Raw genomic sequence first — 20,622 nt, 5'->3', positions numbered from 1 at the left:
TGGGGAAATTACATCTGCCTCTCTCTATTCTCCATCAATAATATGAAAATGTTTGTTTGTTTGTTTGTTTAAGTATTTGTAATCTGCCTTTCTATGACAAATCTTTTTTAAAAATCACAAAATAAATTAATATAGAATCCTGACACTAAAACATTAATGAAACAACAGCAGTAAAACATTATAAAAACCACTTATGGCAGGGTTTAAATAAAAAATACCTGCTGAAACAAAGCAGTTTGTTCCATAATTTTGATACCACAAATTAAAAGACACTTTTGTCTGTCACCACCACCTGGACTTCTGGTGAGGAGACATGAAGTCAAATGAAAGACAGTAATACTTGTTACCAGGCTGTTTAGTCAGTGCCTTGAATTGGTCACCAGTAAAGCTATACAATTTTTGGAATAATGTGACTGACCAGCTAAGCCCGGGCATCATCTTTCCATGGCATTTGAACCAATTTAAGTACCTAGACTTTCTTCACAGACAGCCCCTCATAGAATCATGGAATCGTAGAATTGTAGAGTTGGAAGGTACCCTTAGTTCAACCCCAGCAATGCTGGCCATTAATCCATGATGAAAGTGAGTAGAGTGTGAACAACTGAAGTTAGATCTGATTTTGCCAGGTAAGGAAGAAGCTGGCAAAGCATACTGAATTGGTAAAATAATTCCTGCCCGCTGCTGTCCCCTATGTATTAATAGGTGAGTGCAGGAATAACAGCAACCTGCCTCATAGCATGTTCTAAAATCACGCAGAATGAAGATTGCAAAAGCACTTTGCAAATTAAAAGTTTTGTTGAAATGATAAACAATAGTATTATTTACTTTCCTTATTTATGCAGTAAGTAATCCTCTATATTGCCTCTTTCAGTAGCATCTTCATGCATGAAAACATTGTCAATAAGCACCTGATCAAGCCTGAGCAAAAAGCTCAGTTCAATTCTGGCTTTTGGCTTGGCTAATTAAATGGCTGTTTACAGAGTTCTTTTAAAACATTTGTGCAATTACAGCTACTTCCTCAGACACTTAAGTATTACAGTGATGTGGCCTTATGTTTAAATAATTGGCATATTTTTGAATACATTTTTCTTTTAAAAAATCCTTCCTAATCAATCCTTTTCATTCTTTTAAACTGGAAGTCTTATTTCAGTTTATGGTCTGTTTTCTTTGGCTGCACATAATTGTAAAGTTAAAAGGAAGAAAAGTAGTTGCTTTTGGAAGGAGTGCATAAAAAAAGATGAGATATATTAACTGAAATTATAGGCCACATGATACAGAGATAGCTCTGGGGAGTAGATACTGGCCTGGTTTAGTGTGCAGATACAATGCTTTTAGTGTGGAAGTTTTCTGCTGTCCCACTTTTCCCATCTGCCTTGAGACTTTGACAAAATGGTGGCAACCTATGCTTTATTAAAAAATCCGTGTTTGAATTCCATCTGTGACAGTAAACAGGCCTTCCAGAGGGCAAGAAGGATTTCCCCCATGGCTGTACCTGATTGCTTTGTGCATCTGTTGGTTAATCTAAAAACTGAACACTCATGCTGCAGCAAAGAGCTTGAATTCTAGAAATATTTCCCCCTATTATTTGTGAAAGAAACCCATCAGGCAGGCTTTTATAAGTTAAAATAGGGGAACATCTGTGTAGCTCATTACTTTGTATACAGTGACCACAATAGTAGCTCATATATGCAAGGAATGCATGTGCAGTTTATATTTTAAAAATGTAACATATGTACCATATTTCATATTGGAGGACGTGAAAATGCTTTTCATTAATAGATTAGATACTGGTAGCATGGTGTAGCAGTGTAGCAAAACACAAACTGTTTTGCATTCATTAATGGCTCACAGAACAGCTGTGGAATTTTTTATGTTGTCCATAAGGTGCGCTACTGTGAAAAGTAGGTTTCTGTTTATTTTTCCTTAGCCCAGAGAAATACTTAGCAGTATATTAGGGTGTTTATATAAGGTTATGACTGTTAGGCTTATTAAAGTACAGGGTACAAGTTGGCTTCTATTATTTTAAAGAAGCTTTCTATGATTATTCCATAAGGTCGCTTTTTGGTCAGAATTCTTATTAGAACTTGTTGGATTTTAGACAGACTGTTGATATTTAACCTTAGACCTCAAGCAACCGCAGTCAAAATACAACCTCAGGCTGCAGTCCTGTTTACACTTATCTGGGGTTAAGCCCCACTGGATGCAGTAGAACTTATTTTTGGAGAAACATGCACAGGCTTGCTTTGTCAGTCCTCTCAACATTGTGCAGGGGCCAATTGTGTCTGATTTAGAATTCATTTACATTGCATCGTCTGTTGTGCAAGAAGAAATGTAAAGACCTTCAAGTGTGTCTCTGTGGCTTAAATGTACTTGAATTTCTTGGCGCACATTTGCTCGATGAAATACTATTTGTTTAGTAAAATGCATTTTAATATGGAATTAATATAGAGTAAATGGCACTAATGTGAATACAGTATTATTGTCTGACAATAATAATATAGCCTAATAGTTATTTGAGACTCAGAGAATAATCTGATGGCACATGACATGAATGAGCTGCCGAGACTAAAGAGTCTGATCCTGAGAAGTATCCAGGTGCGAGATCGCTTCCCAAGCCATCACAAGCTCCTCGGCGGAATAGTGGAATATAAATTTTAACAAATTATATTACTTACAAGGTTATAAATGAGAACTCATTCCGTATTAAAAAACCCACACATTTTACTATGTGGTTTTTTTGTTCATGAGCTGTCTGTTGGAAATAGAACAAGATGAAAAACTCTTGACTAAGGGCTAACAATTCTAATGTAAAAGGCACAGGGCCTTTGTCAACATATATTTGAAAGATACCAGTAGGATGACCATCAAGTGAGCAGTCAGCTGTTGACTTTGCAGAAGTATGGGTTTATTTTGCTGTCACAAGTTTTATGCACATGAGATCTCAGTGAATTTCAGTGCGGAAGTTCAGGGTGGAGGGGAGGATCAGATGTTGAGGGAGGGTAATTTTAGATGATGCATCTGTGCAGGTGTGAGTAACTGAGAAAGCACATAGCAAAACATACTGTGGGGAAAAAAAGAAAATTAATTATTATTTTATTAGTTATACAAATTTGCCTGTATTTGATGATCCTGATTTAGTTCGGGACAGAAAATGAGATATTACTATTGATCTTTAGTTATCATGGAAGGTATGCACTAGTTTGGTATCCATTTTTGGCAAAAAGAGTTATGAGAATCAAGATGTCTTGGAATATCTAAGTACCATGATGTAGGGATGCTGTTTGTCTGACTTCTGGAAATTAGCCCCCAAAAGTCCAGATTCCAAAGCTCTGCTATAATATGTGTATGTATGTATACCAGTTCCAACCCATAGGAAGTGGTCCTAAGCAACCATTAAGTTTTGTGCTAACAAGGAATGCTGATTTTTCCGCTTTGAAGGACTAGTATTATTTGGTTATTTCTTACAAAACCTTTCTCAGTGTTGAACAACTCTGTGCTTAAGTAATATTGTGAAATAATTTTAGCATGACAAGTTATTTCTGCTCAGTCGCTATACTGAATCTTTCTACTCATCCCACACATAGTTTAATTGTGGGTTTTATTTTATTACATAGATTTGCAGTGGTCACTGTGGAGTATATATTTATGTTGGTTGAGCTTCAGTTGATTTTCATATTCAGCCTTCACTCCCCTTTTCCTGAAGCCTACTGTGAACATTCTCTCACTTTGATTACTTACTGTTTTTCTCTTTACTATAAGGCTTATTTTGCTGACACATCAATTTAAGATTATTATTGAAATGTATGACCTGGGCTGGGGGTAGGGTATTCATCTTTCGACATCTTGCTATTACCTTTTTTAGATGTTTACAGTTAGGTTTCTTTGCATCAGCTGGTCTTCCTTGAATATCAGTTTTACACATTAATGATATGGTGTTCTCGTTCATCCAAAACAGCCGATAAAATGGTAAGAGTGATCCTGGGCTATACCACTTTATACTGCCAGGTCGGTAGTTTTCTGATACATTTCATATCAGAAAAATGCTACTCTAGTACTGACAGCTAAATTTTCTTTTGAAATACTGTGATTATCTTACGACAAAAGATGCACCATCTGTAGGTGGCCACCCTATGACATGCATATCCTAAATGTTAGACAGGATCAGAAAGGACTAAGGATCTGTCTAAAATATTATAGAGTTGGAGCAGAAGGTGTTCTTGCTGTCTTCTATTCTGCACTGTTGCCTGCTTCCTGGTTCAGTAGACGAAATGGCCAGTGGCGGCAGGGAGTCCATTTCAGGATGGGAAAGTATGCCTGAAAGAGACATAATTAGATATTTCACATTAATGTTCCTAACCCATCTGCTCATAAGATCTTACAGAGAGTGAGAGTCCTCCTGGATCAGACCAAAGAATCAGTTGTTCCAGCATCCTATTTTCACAGTTATGCAATGAGATCCCTGTGGCAATAGCACTCTCCCATTTGTGACCCCCAGCCTTTGATATTGGAGGTAGTAGCTAGTGGTCACTTTATCTGTTATGTAACTGGCTAATCCTTTTTTAAAGCACTCAATTTGGTAGCTTTCACTACCTCTTGTGGTTATAAATTCCATAGTTTAACTAAATGTTATGTGAAAAAATACTTATTTTCATCTGTCCTGAATCACCCAACATTCTGCTCCATTGGTTGATACTGAGTTCTAGTATTACGAGAGATGGAGAAAAACTTATCTGAAATAAATCCTTTTCAGTTTGATGGGATTAACAATAGGTTTGCAGCCTTATTTTAATGTCCAATTTAGGATTCAGTTGTAGTTTATATGGTAAAATGCCTTTTCTAAGTAACAACAGGGGTTAAAGCAGGTCTGACTACCTTTTTATGAAAATTACACCAAGGCACACCAGGGGAGCACAGCAAAAGTCTCTTTGGACTTTACTCCATTTGATTATGAAGTTTTACACTACAGTGGTACCTCGGGTTAAGTACTTAATTTGTTCCTGAGGTCTGTTCTTAACCTGTAACTGTTCTTAACCTGAAGCACCATTTTAGCTAATGGGGCCTCCTGCTGCTGCCGCACCGCCGGAGCACGATTTCTGTTCTCATCCTGAAGCAAAGTTCTTAACCCGAGGTACTATTTCTGGGTTAGCAGAGTCTGTAACCTGAAGCATATGTAACCTGAAGTGTATGTAACCCAAGGTACCACTGTACTAGCCTGATGAAGTACAAGCTAGGAGCTGTTTACCATCTCAGCTGTTGTTTGTGTGAACTACTAGGCAACCACTGGTATACTTTGTAGTTCTGATGTAACAGTTTTTGATCATTAGGAGTTTTGTTTGCTTATTACTTTAGAAAAAATGCTTTTATAACTCTCCTCTTGTTTGTTTTGTTTTCTTGCAAATTTTCATAATGCATTATGTCTGTTTATTTTTAAAAACCATGGGTTTGGTATTTGCCGTTTAAAGAACAATTTAGACTTCTAGTCCTTTGATACTACCTTTTAGTCATACAGGTTGACTTTAAGAAAGCTGGTTGCATGTATTGATTTATGTCCGACGGTCCAACAAGTGGTCCAGGTGCAGCCTGCTGGTTCTGTGTTAAAGTACTCTTGCGGCCCACTTGGTATGAAAAGTTGGACTGCCTGATTTAGACTATTCTTATGGGCACATGTACATACTTTGAGCTGCTAGCCCCATGTTCCTGAAGTATGGGAACTGTTCAGCGTTATTATCCATACAAAGCTAAATTCCTGCCACATAGGATTTTGATCTGTTTAGTAGCTTTTACAAAGGACTCGGAGGGCCTTAGGAAGAAGAAAAAGACAGAAAGTTGGGAGTGGCTAGGATCAGGGAAGAGTATCATTTCAAGTTGAGTTGCTGGCAGAAATCAGTTTGATTTTCTGATGTGAATATCATTCTGCTAGCATTTCCCCTAAATCTTCCTTGTGTCCAACTCTGGCCAATTTATTTTCCATGGTGGGGTGGTAGAAATTGGATATATATGTATATTATTGTACAAGCTAAGTGGAGGGGAAAATTCCTTTTTAAGAGGGAGAAACCAACAGCAATGTCTGCATGTGCATAAGTTATTCATAAAATAAAGGAAATCTAACATATTTTCCAAACTCTTCACATATATTTAAGAGTGTAGAAAAGCAGTCTGAGGAAATTAAGTAAGAGATACTACACATTTCTAGCTTTAATATTTGCTGACTCATTTAATCAGATTCAAATATTTTTGTTTTCTTTGAGAATAACATTTTTTATATATATAAAAAATCATTTTAACACCCAAAAGTAATGCAAACAGGGGCTTTAAAATCTGCTGGTTTAAGCTACTATCTGGTTCACAGTTGTGCCCTTCTAAAGCCACTAATGAAAAAGGTGTATAAAATATTTTGTGAAGAGCTGGAATTACTCAGCTAGTCTTGAAGACTAAAATAAGGAATATGATCATCCCATGCAAAACAGTTCAAAAGGTTTCAGGTACTTCGAAAAGTGCAATATGGAACAACAGTTTTTCCCCCCAGATGAAAAACACACCCTTTTTACAGAAACCAGGATGCTTCCTTTAGGTTCTTCTTCCTCTTGCTGTTTCCAACAGATTTTCCCAGATCACTTCACTGCCACCTTTTAACTTCATATTGTATCCACTTGTTCAGGATCCTGGTAGATTTTACCCATTGGATTCACAACCTTGACCTCTGTGATTGGCTGGCATTCTGCAGCCTTCAGATTGACCAGGCCTAGAAATCTGGTCTTTCAGACTAATTGCCTGTGATTGTGAACCTACAAAGCTCGCTTTTCCACAGACACACACAGCCTTCCAGCACAGCAGTGCTACTGCGCATCACATTACCTAAAATGATGGAGACTAGAGAACCCTTGGAAAGCCTTGGAACATTGTTAAATGTTCCTGGAATTGCAGGAAGGGTGATCCCCAAGTTGTGATACATGTCTTGTCATGACCTTTTATGTGCTTAGAACCCTCTTTGGATAGAAAAGGGAATAGGATTTACAACATTGACCCATGCGAATGGCTGACAGTCTGAAGCCTCCAGATTGATATAGCTTAGAAGTCTGGCATTTTCCCCTTTACTTAACAGAGCACTCATACCTGTACTTCATGCTCAGTCTCTTCCTTCTCAGTTCCCATCACTGGCCTCAGGGACTCAGAAGAAGAAGTTGCACTGTCCAGATCTAGATCTGTGAGTGGCTACTTTTGGTCCTGTCCCTGTCCCTGCCCCTGCCTCCCTTACTCTGCCTCCACATGAATCCCCAGACTGATCTATATTATGGAGTCAAACTTGTATATGAAGTACTGAAACAGCATGCATTCCACCTTTTAAAAAAATGTTTATATGCATGCGATAAAACAAGTTCCCTCAAGGGAAGCAGAAGGGGTTTATTCTTATCCATTACAGTGAAATCTCATAGTTTCAAAGAGGATCTAATTAAAAAACAAAAACAGTTCTTTTCGGCTAAGGTTACATTCTAACTGAGCTGATTAATGGCGGCTAACAAATGCTTTTTAAATGACTTATCAAAGTGAATTACTATTAATATATTAATATTAAATAGTTTTGTCTGTCTTATACAAAACATGTGTATAACAATTCTGCAATCCATCACAGAGCTAGGTACACATAAATCCTATCAATTTCATTGGGAATTAACTATGCAGTCCTAAACTCATTTACTCAGAAGTCAATCCCATTGAGCTCAAGGGGCTTACACAATATTATGTGTTTTTAGAGCTGTGACCTAGGGCTGAAATACTTAGTTTAAAGTATTAATTTTGAGCAATTGTATTTAGGATTGGACTGCTAGATTGCAGCTAATGGCCACAATCCAGTACCATCTGCATGTTTTAACCAATGGCAGACTCAGTTTCCCAGTTTCCAGTTTTCTATAGTTTACAAGAGAGGAGACTTGATTGTCATTTGAGCATCCTGTTATTTAAAATTTTCAAGGTTGGTCATATTTGGATTATGTTCCCATGCTGGTTTAAGAAAATAAGGTTAAAATGTTGGCAAATAATTTATAATTATTATTTATTTGAAAGATTTATACCCTGCCCCTTTATTAATCCTTACACCAAGACAGAAAATAATACATTAGACAATTTAATGTATACATCAACAATAAAAAAAATCCAAACTCATTATAGAATAAAAAAGTGAGACATTTAAAATACTGGAGATTTGTGGAAGAGCTTTGTCCTTGAGCTATAACAACATTGGTTAAGGGGAGGGCATTTCACAAATGTGATGCTGCTACCTACATTTAGGGTCAAACCACACACTTCATTAAAGCATATGCTTGCCTGTAAAGTGGGGATGGAAGGTCTGAATTTTATATCAAAATGAACACAGAGAGCAAAATCTGACCCCTCTCCAGCACCTTACCTTGTTGCATTTGCCTTCTCCCAGCCCAAAAGGGAGCCTTGGATTGGATATGATGTGATGGGATAAGAAAACTTAAAGTAAGACCTGTAGAACATGGTGGGATCTGTCCTTACCTATCTCTTAATTTATTTTTCACTCATATATAAGTCTTATGCATTCAGAAAACTTTGATTAGTTCCTATGGAGCATGCATTCCAGGCAGTCATCAGGTCTACACTACTTCACTTCAGCACGCATTAAGAACTCCCAGATCATTTGACTGATACAGTATTATCCATGCACTTTTATAAATTCTTTTTAAAATTGGCTTCAGAATGATTTATTATGTTGCTTATTTTACTTGATTTTTAGAGTGTTTTGATTTTCTTAATCAGTAACTTTTGATTTGTTTGTTGCTCTGAGAATCCTGCAAGGTTGAAGAGTCGGATATAAGCACAATAAATAAATGAACTACCTGCCCAATTAAATAAAATAGATACATTTAAGGCATCTTAAAATATACTATTTACATGCTTAATCAATTGTGGTCTTTATTGTTCATTGTTTTTTGCTGAGGTTCATTGCCCTTTTCAGCTTTCATTCTATCTCATCTTTGCCAAATATATTTGGTAAAAAGGAGAATCTCCTTATATATTTTTATTCTGCAGAAGATGCAATGAAGTATTTAAAGGGGGTTCCATCTGCACTTTAGTTTACAAACATCATTTGAACTTGTTTAATGTAGTTATCTTGCAAGTATCAGCAAACTCTGACCCAGCAATAAAAAAAAAAATAAAGGAATTGCTTTTTCTTTCTTTAAGTATATTGTTTTGGGTTGATTGTGCCATTTAATTCTGGTGATCATTCCCCCTCTGGATGCAGCAGGCTTTAAGCCAAGTGAACTTTCAGTAGCAATTCCATTACATGAATGTTAAAATGAGAGTGATGTAAAATATGGATGCTAGTGTTTCTTTTTATATTTTGGAAGAGGAAATGTGATTAAGATATACTAAAAGGAAATCTATACAAATGCGGCAAAATTGTTAAAATATTCAAATATGCCATATTGTAACAAGGAAGCACAGTAATGCACTGAAATCAGCAATAGAACAGCTGTGTTTTAAAGGACAGTACTTTGAATGTCACTTGACAATTTGCTTTCAATTAGAAGTAATTTACAGGAAGATGCCCACAAGCTAATCTTTACAGGATAATTAAGTTCCATTTTCTTTACTTTTAATTAAAAAGCAGAAAAGATTTAGCTGATCCATAAAAAATGTTCTGTTTAAACATTCATCAGACTTCACACTCTTTTTTTGTTATTTGTTGTAGCAGATGTTATCAAAACTGCAGTCTGCTCTGTTTTAAACTCAGAATACTTGGTAAGTAGGATGCAGAGTTGCAGTAGGCGTGTACAGCTGAGGTATGAGCATTGAACATCTGTATTTTTATATAGTTCCCTGAATATTATTTTCATTACTGTGATGAAAAGTAAGTCAAGCGCCATCAATGTGTGCAGAAAAGTATATTTATGACAGATGCCTTGTTTTTATTGTAATTTATTTTCACTTTCTGCAACGTTAATACCATTAACGTATACCATTGCTGTACTTTAGAAAATGTGAAAAACACATTCAAGTTAGAAATTTTTCTTAAATACTATTTTAGCTGTCTAAAAGCAAACTTTCATAGTTATCCTATTTTGTATATTTTAATGGTCCAACCCCAATACAGAGGTGCTTAAGGGAGGGAGGATTGACTTTTGTAGCAAAGCAATCTCATAAGCACATGCTGACATTACACATTTTTTTTCAAGGATGTTGTTATGTTACTACAGGCACTATAGCACCACAGTGATCTATGCAGATACTGTTTGTAGGATTCGCCTAACCAGCCCCATCAGAGTATACCTGTTGAACTTAATAATATTAAGGCAGTAATGGCTAACTTAAGGTGGTTGATTTCAATGGGTCTACTTTGAGTATGACTCAATCAGATACCCCTTAAAGTTTTTAATTGCAGTGTGCTTTGTGATCTTTATGCTACACTCATCGTCACAAAAATGTTATTTTCCGGTCACTGTTACTCCCATTTTGCAGTTATCAAGTCTGTATTCCTGGCTGAAGTGGAATTTGAACATAGTTCTATATGAGGTCAAACTACAACACGGTCTACTGCAATGCATTGGCTCTTTCGAAAGATAAGCAGAATGTACAGGTTGGAAAAGGGACTGTTGTTTGAACTCCCAGTATAAAATTTTGAATATGTAGTTCAAAGGCTTTTCCATTACCATGCTGCACTATGAGGCACAGTGATGGCTTCCTACTTTTCTCAGTCTCCCAGGCCCTAAAGACATCTGAGATTTGGTACATAGCCATGCTGCTTGCTATCTGTTGGTGAAGTTGCTTGGTATCTGTTGGTGAAATTAGCCTACCTTTTCCCCAGAATGGGAATCAAGGCAGCTTACAGATCAAATAGAAACAGCTAAAAACATGGAAGAAACCTGCAGTGTCTTACTCTTGGAAATGAATTGGTTGCTTGGATCAGTTGTAGCACTGTTTGTAGCTTATTGAAGGGCAGGTGTCCCACATCTTCTCCCTGTCATGTCTAGAATGTATGCATTTCTTAAGGTTGTGCTGGTGTAAGCAGGGAAGGCAGCAGCAGCAGCACATTAGGGGAATTTTGTAGGGTGCATGCTTGAATTCACAAAAGTTAGCATTTTCATTATTCTTTCAAAACACTTTCTCAATTTAATTGTTAAGATAATGCAACATATAGCTCTGAAAATAATGGAATATGTACAGTTTGACAGGGCTTAGAATGTGTTTCAAGGGTTTCAGCGAGTTGGAACCAAATCTTTCCTTCCATGAATAGAAGGGGCAGAGGCAGATTTAGAATATCCTGCAATGCAATTCAGGTTGTTCCGGAAGCCTTCCCAGCACTCCAGAACTTGGGGTTCAGGGGGTTACAGGAGGAATAGGAGCCAATATATGAGAGTTCTCCATTCCTTGAGAAGACCTATGTTCATTAAATTCTGGATCCAACCTCTATGTATTTTCTTCATTTGTCTTAATAAAGGAATGTAAGAATATTCTGTGACTTGAGGGGGAAATAACATTGGTCATTAATCTATTAATAATTGTATCCTGCTTAGTAACTAGGGATGGCATTTATGGGCTTCACTATATATGGGCTCAATTCAAAGTGCTGTTTTGGACTTTTAAAGCCATCATGGCAGAGGGCCTTCTCGGTAGTGGCGCCCGCCCTGTGGAACGCCCTCCCAGCAGATGTCAAAGCGATAAATAACTACCTGACATTCAGAAGACATCTTAAGGCAGCCCTGTTCAGGGAAGTTTTTAATCTGTGATATCTGTATTTTTTGTTTCTATGGAAGCCGCCCAGAGTGGCTGGGGAAACCCAGCCAGATGGGCGGGGTACAAATAATAAATTATTATTATTATTATTATTATTATCATGGCTTGGGACCAGAGTATCTGAATGATACTTAAGATCCCTCTTATCAAAAGCCCTTCCTTGCCAACTGAGGTACCACCACCCATCCCTTTTGTCCAAGGAGGTCAAAGTACTGTACTTGATTCTATCTTTTCACATTGTATCTTCACAACAACCTTGAGAAGTAGGTTAGGCTGAAAAAATATAACTGGATCAGGTCACCCAGTGAGCTTTATGAGTGAATGGGTGTTTGAACCTAGTTCTCCCAGGTCCTAATCTGACACTCTAACCACTACACCACACTGGTATGGTGGGTGGCTGGCATTCTCAGTTGTGGAGTGCTTTCCCTAGGGAAAGTTGCCTACTCTGATGCCACTTTGCAATTAGGATTATTTTTTCAGACCTTTCAATTTGATAGGTTTTTATATTGGCTGGGTTTGTTGTTTTTATGCTGCTTCTGGTAATTTTTACTGTTTTTAGTATATCTTTGTACATTTTCAATTTTCTGTGTAAGATTCATTTTTTATACTTTACATTTTGTAATTGGCCCAGAATATTTTACCGAAGATTGGGGTATAAATTCCTCAAGCTAGCAAATATATAAATAAATGTTATCCTCAATGGTTAGGTTAATCAGGAGGTGGTGATGAGTCCAACGTTGTCCAGTAAGCTTCATAGCAAAGCAGGAATTTGAATCTTTTCCAGTTTTAGTGAAACAGTGAGGAGCAAGCTCATGAGGCAACTGTTATAAACATTGCCATTTTCTTGGCATTGCAGTGATTTTATTTGATTGTATGAAGTGTATCTTTGCAAGATCAGACTTTATTTCAAGGCTTTGGGAATAAATTTTGCTCTCTTGAATGTATAGGTGAGCAATGCCATTTGATATAATAATCCTTAATTAAATGCAATTCCTCCAGCAAATGAATTGCTGGTAATAACTGTATTTAAAAATAACTTTGTATCCTAAATCTACCTTGTGCAGTTTTTCAATTTTGTGTTACAAGATGTCTCAAAGTGTGACTTGTCTGATTGGGGAAGCAGGGAAGTGGGAAGAGGGGGGGCTAATGGAATTCAGACAAGCAATAATTAGTAGGCCAGGAAGTAGGGCAATTTTAAAAATGATTCATGGCAAGTAGGAATGAGACATTTACATTCTAAGAATTAATTATGGGAGTTGTCTAAATTATGAGTGGAAAGCAGAAGTGCAGGGAATAGAATGTGGTTCAGAGACAATTTCATATATTACACTCTGTGCAAGAGATTAGTAAAGATTTTTCGATGCAGATCATTCATTAGAATACACTTTAGAAAGTGGAGTTTACAGATTTCATGCTTGCTACACACACACACACACACACACACACACACACGAGCCCATCAACTCAAGCCCATCACAAAATGGCAGCTTGAGGGTAGAACCAGTCAAAGAATGGCAGTTTGTGGAAGGACCAAGTAATAAAATAGCAATTCACAGGCACAGCCAATCATGATTATGAGTCAGGTACTGGGGTGCCCTTACCTGTAAAAGTACAAATTCTTTTCAGAGTTACTGTAGAACAGGGATTCTAATGTTAAACTCTTAACGTGCAGCAGGAGGACTACAAAAAGCCATGGTCACAAGCCACTAATTTATGTTTCTGTTTTACAGCTGAGAAATGCTAAGGCTCAGATAAGGGATTAACCCAAAGCAAGCCACTGAATCCATGACAGAAAATTATCAATTTTGCTGGGTAGCAAGAAGTCTCAGCAATATACAACTTGAAGAATGAGCTAAAATTGTATGTTTGAAGTGAGTATCCTGTACAGCAATTCACTAAAAATGCTGTGGGTCTTAGGTCAACCCTGCAAAACAGCATCAAGAGAAGTTCATTTTTCATTTGGAAGATAATCATTTCTGCTGTTAGCGATGTTCAGGGATAAGTGCCAATCCTTAAGTAGCCAAAATGGCACCATGCATGCACAAGAGAGAAAGATCAGGGTCTGCAGAAGTACAGATCATATTTAAGGTGCTACAACCCACTTAAGGGGGCAAGAAATCCACCAAACAACATAGAAAAACCAAGGACGAGGAATGGAATGGAGGGCATGCCTGTCTAGCTGGAACCCTGAGCAGGAGCACTCCACACTGGAATGTTTTGTTGCAGGTCTCAGTTGTTCCAAGTATAAACACCATCTCTCTCACATACACATCTATCAGACTCACACATGAGGAAACCTAAATGCACTCTTTTATCCTCTGTCACATGCATCTCCAGACAGACATGTCCATACTCTCTCTTACCTTCATATGCACATTCTCACAAAAGAAGAAAATGGCTAATCCGTACTCAATATTCTATCTCATACACACACGCTATGACATGCAGACATGAGCTATAGACACACAGAGAGATGTAGGACATCAATTCACACTACTTACTTACTAATTCTATTGTTCCTGCTGTTAGAATAGGATAGTGTAGGTAAGCAGGCAGGTAGTGCTGACCTGAGGGACAGACAAGACGCAAGTAGGCTTTATTGACTGCCCACTGGGACTGAGCCAATTGAGCCATGCCAGCTGGGTGAGTAAATGGATTGGTGGATGGGCTGCCTAACATGAGCACAAATGCTTCTCTTCCTGCTGCTCCCACTCCCACTCCGAAGCCAGGGGAGATTTTGCAGGTGATTAAGCCCCAAACTTCTCCCTCGCATGTTCCAACTAGCCTGTCTCCTCAAGCCACATGCAAACTGGTGGCCTTGTGAGTATCAATGGGCCTGGCTTTCCTAATGTCCACTTCCTCCCTCCTTTGGCTAAACTAGGCAAAGGGGTGGGCTTCTCTGAGCTAGAAAGGAAAGAAGCTGTCAGTTGGCAGTAGCTGGCACAGACAATTCAAACTGTACAATCTTGGGCAGTAACTCCTGGGACTGGGCTCCCCCCCGGTGATTATTATTGTTATTGCTGTTATATTTATTTCTATCCTGCTTTTTCACAGACTGGGGCTCAAAGTGGCTTACACAAATTAAAACAACACAGATAAAAAACAGTAAGCTAAAAACATATAAATGATAATAGTTTAATTCAACTGTAATAGATTTAAAACAGTATGAAAACAAATTATTAATATACAGATAGTAGAAATAACACAGCACTATTAAAAGGCAGATCTCAGAGCCCAGGCAGGTTCTTATGCGACAATATGGTTCTTCAGATAGCCTGGACCTAAACCTTTCAAGTAGCTAAAGTATGTGTGTGCCCACATGCCAAAAAGAAGCAGTTGCCACTTCTGTGCAGGCAACACATTTTAAAATGATAGAGATGAGCTTGTAACAGACTTAGCAACATTTGTTGGTTCACCATAACCCAGCCTGCAGTTGACCGTGATTGCTGTTCTATCTGCTCCAGGATTAGAGTGTTGTGTCTATTGTAAGAGCGGAAGTCAGATTGCCTATCTAATCAAATATCATCTATGAAATATGTGCTTGGTCTGTCTTGCTGGATTCAGATATTCTGAACAGAACCAAGAAAAACAAATTTGGTTACTATCCAGCTAAAGTTATTTCTTATTGTGGTAAACTTGTGTGCTCTACTTATTTATTCTTGGTACAAAACTGATTATTTTACACTGTTGTTTTGTCTGGCCATCTTTATAAACTGTAACAGACAGGGAGAGAACCCTTGAAAAAATATTTATTTTAAAGTAGAATTAAAGTGCCATAAGCCTAGTTTTGTATTTAGGGGGGTGAGAATGGTTGCTTCCACAAACTGCAACCATCAGATTTTCTGATATGGATTAAGAAGTTGTTTGGTAGTTTAGAATTCAGGGAACAATTTTTGATTTTTTTAAAAAACAAGCATTTAGTAATGTGCTCTTGAAATGAGGAAGCTGCCCCAAACAGAAGGTGCTGGGGGCTTTTCTGTGGGTTGTAGGTGGGTTTTGCAGGTACTTTGCTAAACATTTATTAATAGGGCAAACTTGGAACTTTCATGATAAGCAAAACAAAAACAAAACAGAGTTGGTGGCATTTGCTAACTAATAAATTAAAGTTGCTAACTATTGGATAGCTTTGTTATGCTACCTATTTGTATTATTAGTGCCTTTTTATGTGTGGACAATCTTGTGCCTTATTTCCCTCCTGCCAAGAATATTTTTTCGGTTTTAGGCGCATGACAAGAAATTTAAAGAAGTGGGGGCAGGATCAGAGGGAGTCTGGTGAGGACTATATAGGAAGGCCAGTTTGGATTCCTTCATGGTTAAGGAAGAGGATAAAGTGAGGCCTTGTTAGAGCAACCACCTGGGGGAGACCTGGGGGGAGGGGAAGCATTCCCTGTTGCCTTTCCCTTTAAAGGTATAATATAGTTCTTGGGATCTTTAACGTAGAAGCAATCTTCACATTCTGCCTCCCTTTAAATACTTCACCTTTTCATTCATGAAAAGAAATAATTGCACTTTTGCATATGGGACCCCTTTGATGAGATGTGTTCCTTTCTTTATGCTCATTCTTTATTTAAGAAGCTCATATAGTAAATCAGATGAACAATAATGATGATACTTCAGCCATGCGTTTCCCTCCAGAACCTTTGATTTTGCTATGACAGGCATTTATTTTCCTGTTCTCTAGCATCCTATTTTCTTGGTCATCTTCCCGTCCCACCCACATGTTAATGACTCTCAAAATGGCATTGCGGGGTCTCTCTCTCTCTCTCTCTCTCTCTCTCTCTGTCATTCTCTTTGTCAGAGATCTCTGCAGGAATTCTTCATTACTTCCAAGTAAGTGGTCCAATTTTCTTAGCACTTTAAAATAGTGTATCTCTCTCCTTTGTTATTTTAAAGGGGATGCCTGTATGATAGGCTGGATCGACTGGTTAGCTCAGTAGAGGTGGGCCTCAATCCATTTTACAGATTCTGTACGTTTAAATTCCATTGTTTTCATAGTATGACATAAGTATAGTACATAACACAGCACTGGTTTACAACCTAGAGCTTGGGGTAGTGGTGGTACATGGGCCTGGTTTTCACGTCTCAAGGAGACAACCCATATTTTGTTTTTTGATAAGCCACCTGGCAAGAATGCGGAACAGGATGGAATAATTTCTGACCTGATGTCTTCCTTATTTGGCTGCAATAAAGACAAATGTATGATGTTGCTGCGTATGCATAAAGTCTAGGGTGCTGGGAATTGTAGCTCTGTGAGAGATAAATTACAGTTCCCAGGATTCTTTGGGGTTGTGTGTTTTAAATGTATGCTGTGTACTGGGAGCCCATTTACTGGTACTTTTAACCTGTTGTGTACTATTTTCTATATTATTGTGAATATAACATTAATGCTCATTGTGATCTTCCTAAGAGATAGAAGAGCCCAAAGAGGGCAGTCTATATGCTTGATCCCTTTTAGATAGTGCAGTTTATTATAAATGTGTGTAAGTGCAATCTGAGTCTGTGCTATTTAACCTCTTTCCTTAAACTGTATAGCTTAGCATAGTACTGGTAAGAAAATTGCCCCTGAGCTAGAACCGGAAGTTCAGAGAAAATCTGTGCTACTATTATGTTTTATTGTCACTATAGAAGCCAAGATGGTGGAGGCTATGTAAAGTTTAGGGACAGTTTTTAAATGGGGAGTAGAGTCAAGGGTGTTGCCTAGAAAGCCCACCCTATTTTTAAAGCAACTACAAATACATTTTGGAAAATGTAACTATAACACATTGCCGCACACACACAAATGTACACATATATTTAAATAATATGGACCACATCTATTTTGGGAAGTGGAAAGACTTAACAGTGCAACTTGATAAAAGGTGTATAAATGTTAAAATAGACGCGAGTTCTTTAAACATCTGCTTTTTAAATATGTAAATGTTTTTAATCCTTCAATTAAAAACAATATTCTCATGTCCTTCCTGCTTGTCTGAATATTAGAAAATTGAGTTTTATATTTCAGCATGAATCTAAACTTAAATATTACTGCCTGTTGTTGAAAATACAATCAATAGTACTTTAAGGCATAATTAAAAATTAATTAATGCCACTTGCATTGCAAACCCCACATTTAACACACATTTCCTAGACATTCAAGGACATTAAGCATGCTATATTCCAAATATGAAGACGGGAGGTGGGTGGTGGGTGAAAAGGAAGATGGTTTAATGGAACATTTGTCTTTTAGTATATATACCTGAATGATTAAGTATTGCAAATCCATTTGTTATAGTTAAGTGATATTAAACCTTTATATTTAGTATTGTTGTAAAAGTTAGTCTGCCATGCTGAAAGGTTACATAATCTATTAAAAATAAAATTCATCCCTATTGTTGGTAGGATTTTTTTTAATGGTTGTGAGAATTCCTTCCTTCTTCTGTCAGGATCAATTACTCTGCTTCTAAAAAAAATCTGAAAGAAGGGTCAGGTTAGTGATCTGTGTGCACTGTGGATAATTTGTGATATTACTGCCTAAACTGAGGAAAGAGTTCCATATTTCTGGCAAGAAAGTAAAATGTATCCTTCATCTTAAGTGCCCTACATTGTGTGTAGATGGTGGGGTACAGTCAAGTGTTACTGGTTAAAAACACTAAGCATATCAGTGTTTTAAAGATGTTTGGGATGTGTTGATATATTTTTGTATGAAAATTTATTTCCAAGTGTTAGTTATTGAAATTCTGCGGGGGGTGGGGCAATACCCAAGACAATTAATTTGCACAGCATACCATTATTCTTTGTAAAATTAAAGAATTAAAAAGCAGTGGATCACTAAAGAGAAGGAAATAGAAAATAAGCAAAAGGGAGAAGATGCAAATTAAGGCAGTGAAAATAGTTGCACATTTACGTTCTTAGTTACACTGTTAGGGAATTATTGTGAGAAGATCAGAGAAACAATGTATAATAGCCTGTTTGTTTTGATAACTCTAGAGTGCTATTCCAATGTCCATGTACTTCTGGAACAACCAGCAGGCTGCTATAACAGAGGCAGATTTAGGGCAGTAAGAGCAGTTCCCCTGCACACGAGGGCTAGGTGTGGGGGCATCAAATTTTGGCCTCACAAAGGGCACCATATTACCAAGGTGCACCCCAGACTACAACTACAGTGGTGCCTCGCAAGACGAAAAGAATCCGTTCCGGGAGTCTCTTCGTCTTGCGGTTTTTTCGTCTTGCGAAGCAAGCCCATTAGTGGATTAGCGCTATTAGCGGTTTAGTGGCTATTAGCGGCTATTAAGGGATTAGCAGCTATTAAGGGATTAGAGGCTATTAAGGGATTAGCGGCTATTAAGGGATTAGTGGATTAGCTGCTAAAAGGCTATTAGCGGCTTAGTGGATCAGCTGATAAGCGGCTTAGATCAGCTGTCAAGCGGCTTAGAGAACAGCTGTTAAGCGGCTTAGGGGCTGGGGAAAAAGGGGGGGAGGGAAAAAACCCCCGCAGAACTTGCAAGACATTTTCGTCTTGCGAAGCAAGCCCATAGCAAATTCGTTTTGCGAAGCACCTCCAAAACGGAAAACCCTTTCGTCTAGCGGGTTTTCCGTCTTGCGAGGCATTCGTCTTGCGGGGCACCACTGTATAATGATCTGAGCTAAATAAACCCTGTATATAGCCTAGGAGCGGAATCTATTACCTATGGTCTTGGTACTACATGCCATTTACTGTGCAGAATTATGTTTACTTATGTAATAAAGAATTACATTTTTGTTTTGCTCTCATCCGAGGGTACAAAGCATATAACTTTATTGAATGCTAAGTGTCCAAAACTTTCCATAAACAAGGGTTGGAAGTTACTGGAGAAAGGGCTTTTTGTTTTTGTTTTACTTCTGGGATGCTGTTTGATTGGTACTGAATCGTTTCTCCTCTCTTACAAATTGAGGTGGGAGAAATCTGACCCTCCCCTGTCGCACCCTCATTTTTGGAGGTGAAATTAATTGAACTGGTTCGGGGAGAGAAATATGATATCACCTAAAGAAGATAGTGATTTGGCTTTGAAACTGATTCCGCAATGTCCAACATCAAAAAACCCATGGAAATCAACCCTACTAAAGCTCAATTTGTTGGAATGGGGTGGGGTGGGGTGGGGGTGGGGAGTAGATTGTCTACTTAAGTAATGTGTTTACAAGTTAACAACAGCTTTATTTCCTCCTTTCCTTGTGTATGTGTGTGTCTGTGAACTTTGCTAGCCAGCAAGATCAAACATTCTTAAGAGTATGTGCGTGCGTGTGTGGCTTCCTGCCTGCCTGCCTGCCTGCCTGGCAGTCACCATATACCTTCTCCCAGTCAGATGCTTTATTCATAAATCATCATAATACATCTCAAGTACAGCATTAGAAATGTACTCTATGTAAATGTCTTTCTGGGGCCGGGAAATGGTGGCTGGCAGCAGAGCTTTTGCTCTTGCATGTTTGAGAAGTATACCACACACACAAGCTGCAGGAATAGGAGGCTGCTCAGCCTGCTTCCCAACTAAGGTAAACAACTTCCCTTGGACTACCTGAATCAGCTGGATTATTTGCAGCACCAGCCCCCAAAATACAAAATGCTACCCTCCTCTCTCCAGTTGTGCACCCTGTGAAGACATTTACAACAACCCTTAGTGGGTAGTCACAAATATTCATAAGATTAAAACTCAAGACATTGCAGAGTTCATGTTCAGGTAGAACTGGAGGAACATACAAGAGGAGTACAAGATCATTCATCCGTATGGGCTCAATAGATGATCCTCGTGAGATACAGGATAGCTTTACTTGGATCCTAGTACCTGTAATTACTTGCAAATGAGAATATGTGACTCGCTACTAAGCCCACAGTAATGAATACGGTAGATGACA

At 38.0% G+C, this 20,622-nt stretch overlaps 1 protein-coding gene across 14 annotated transcripts in view; it reads left to right on the top strand.

The window, feature by feature from the left end:
• ZFPM2 (zinc finger protein, FOG family member 2) overlaps positions 1 to 20,622 on the top strand; it is a 448,057-nt gene that overhangs the window by 150,258 nt on the left and 277,177 nt on the right. The window contains exon 1 of one of the 14 annotated variants that reach the window (XM_083450420.1): positions 13,495 to 13,628. The exons of the other annotated variants lie outside the window; for them this stretch is intronic. The gene's annotated coding sequence lies outside the window, so the exon portion shown is untranslated. Of the gene's footprint in view, positions 1 to 13,494; positions 13,629 to 20,622 lie in introns of those variants that run through there. 14 annotated transcript variants of the gene reach the window in all.

The sequence above is a fragment of the Podarcis tiliguerta genome, assembly GCF_965153285.1.
Source record: "Podarcis tiliguerta genome assembly, chromosome: 7".
NCBI classification, from domain to species: Eukaryota; Metazoa; Chordata; class Lepidosauria; order Squamata; family Lacertidae; genus Podarcis; species Podarcis tiliguerta.
This window is presented reverse-complemented; position numbering and strand designations above follow the sequence as displayed.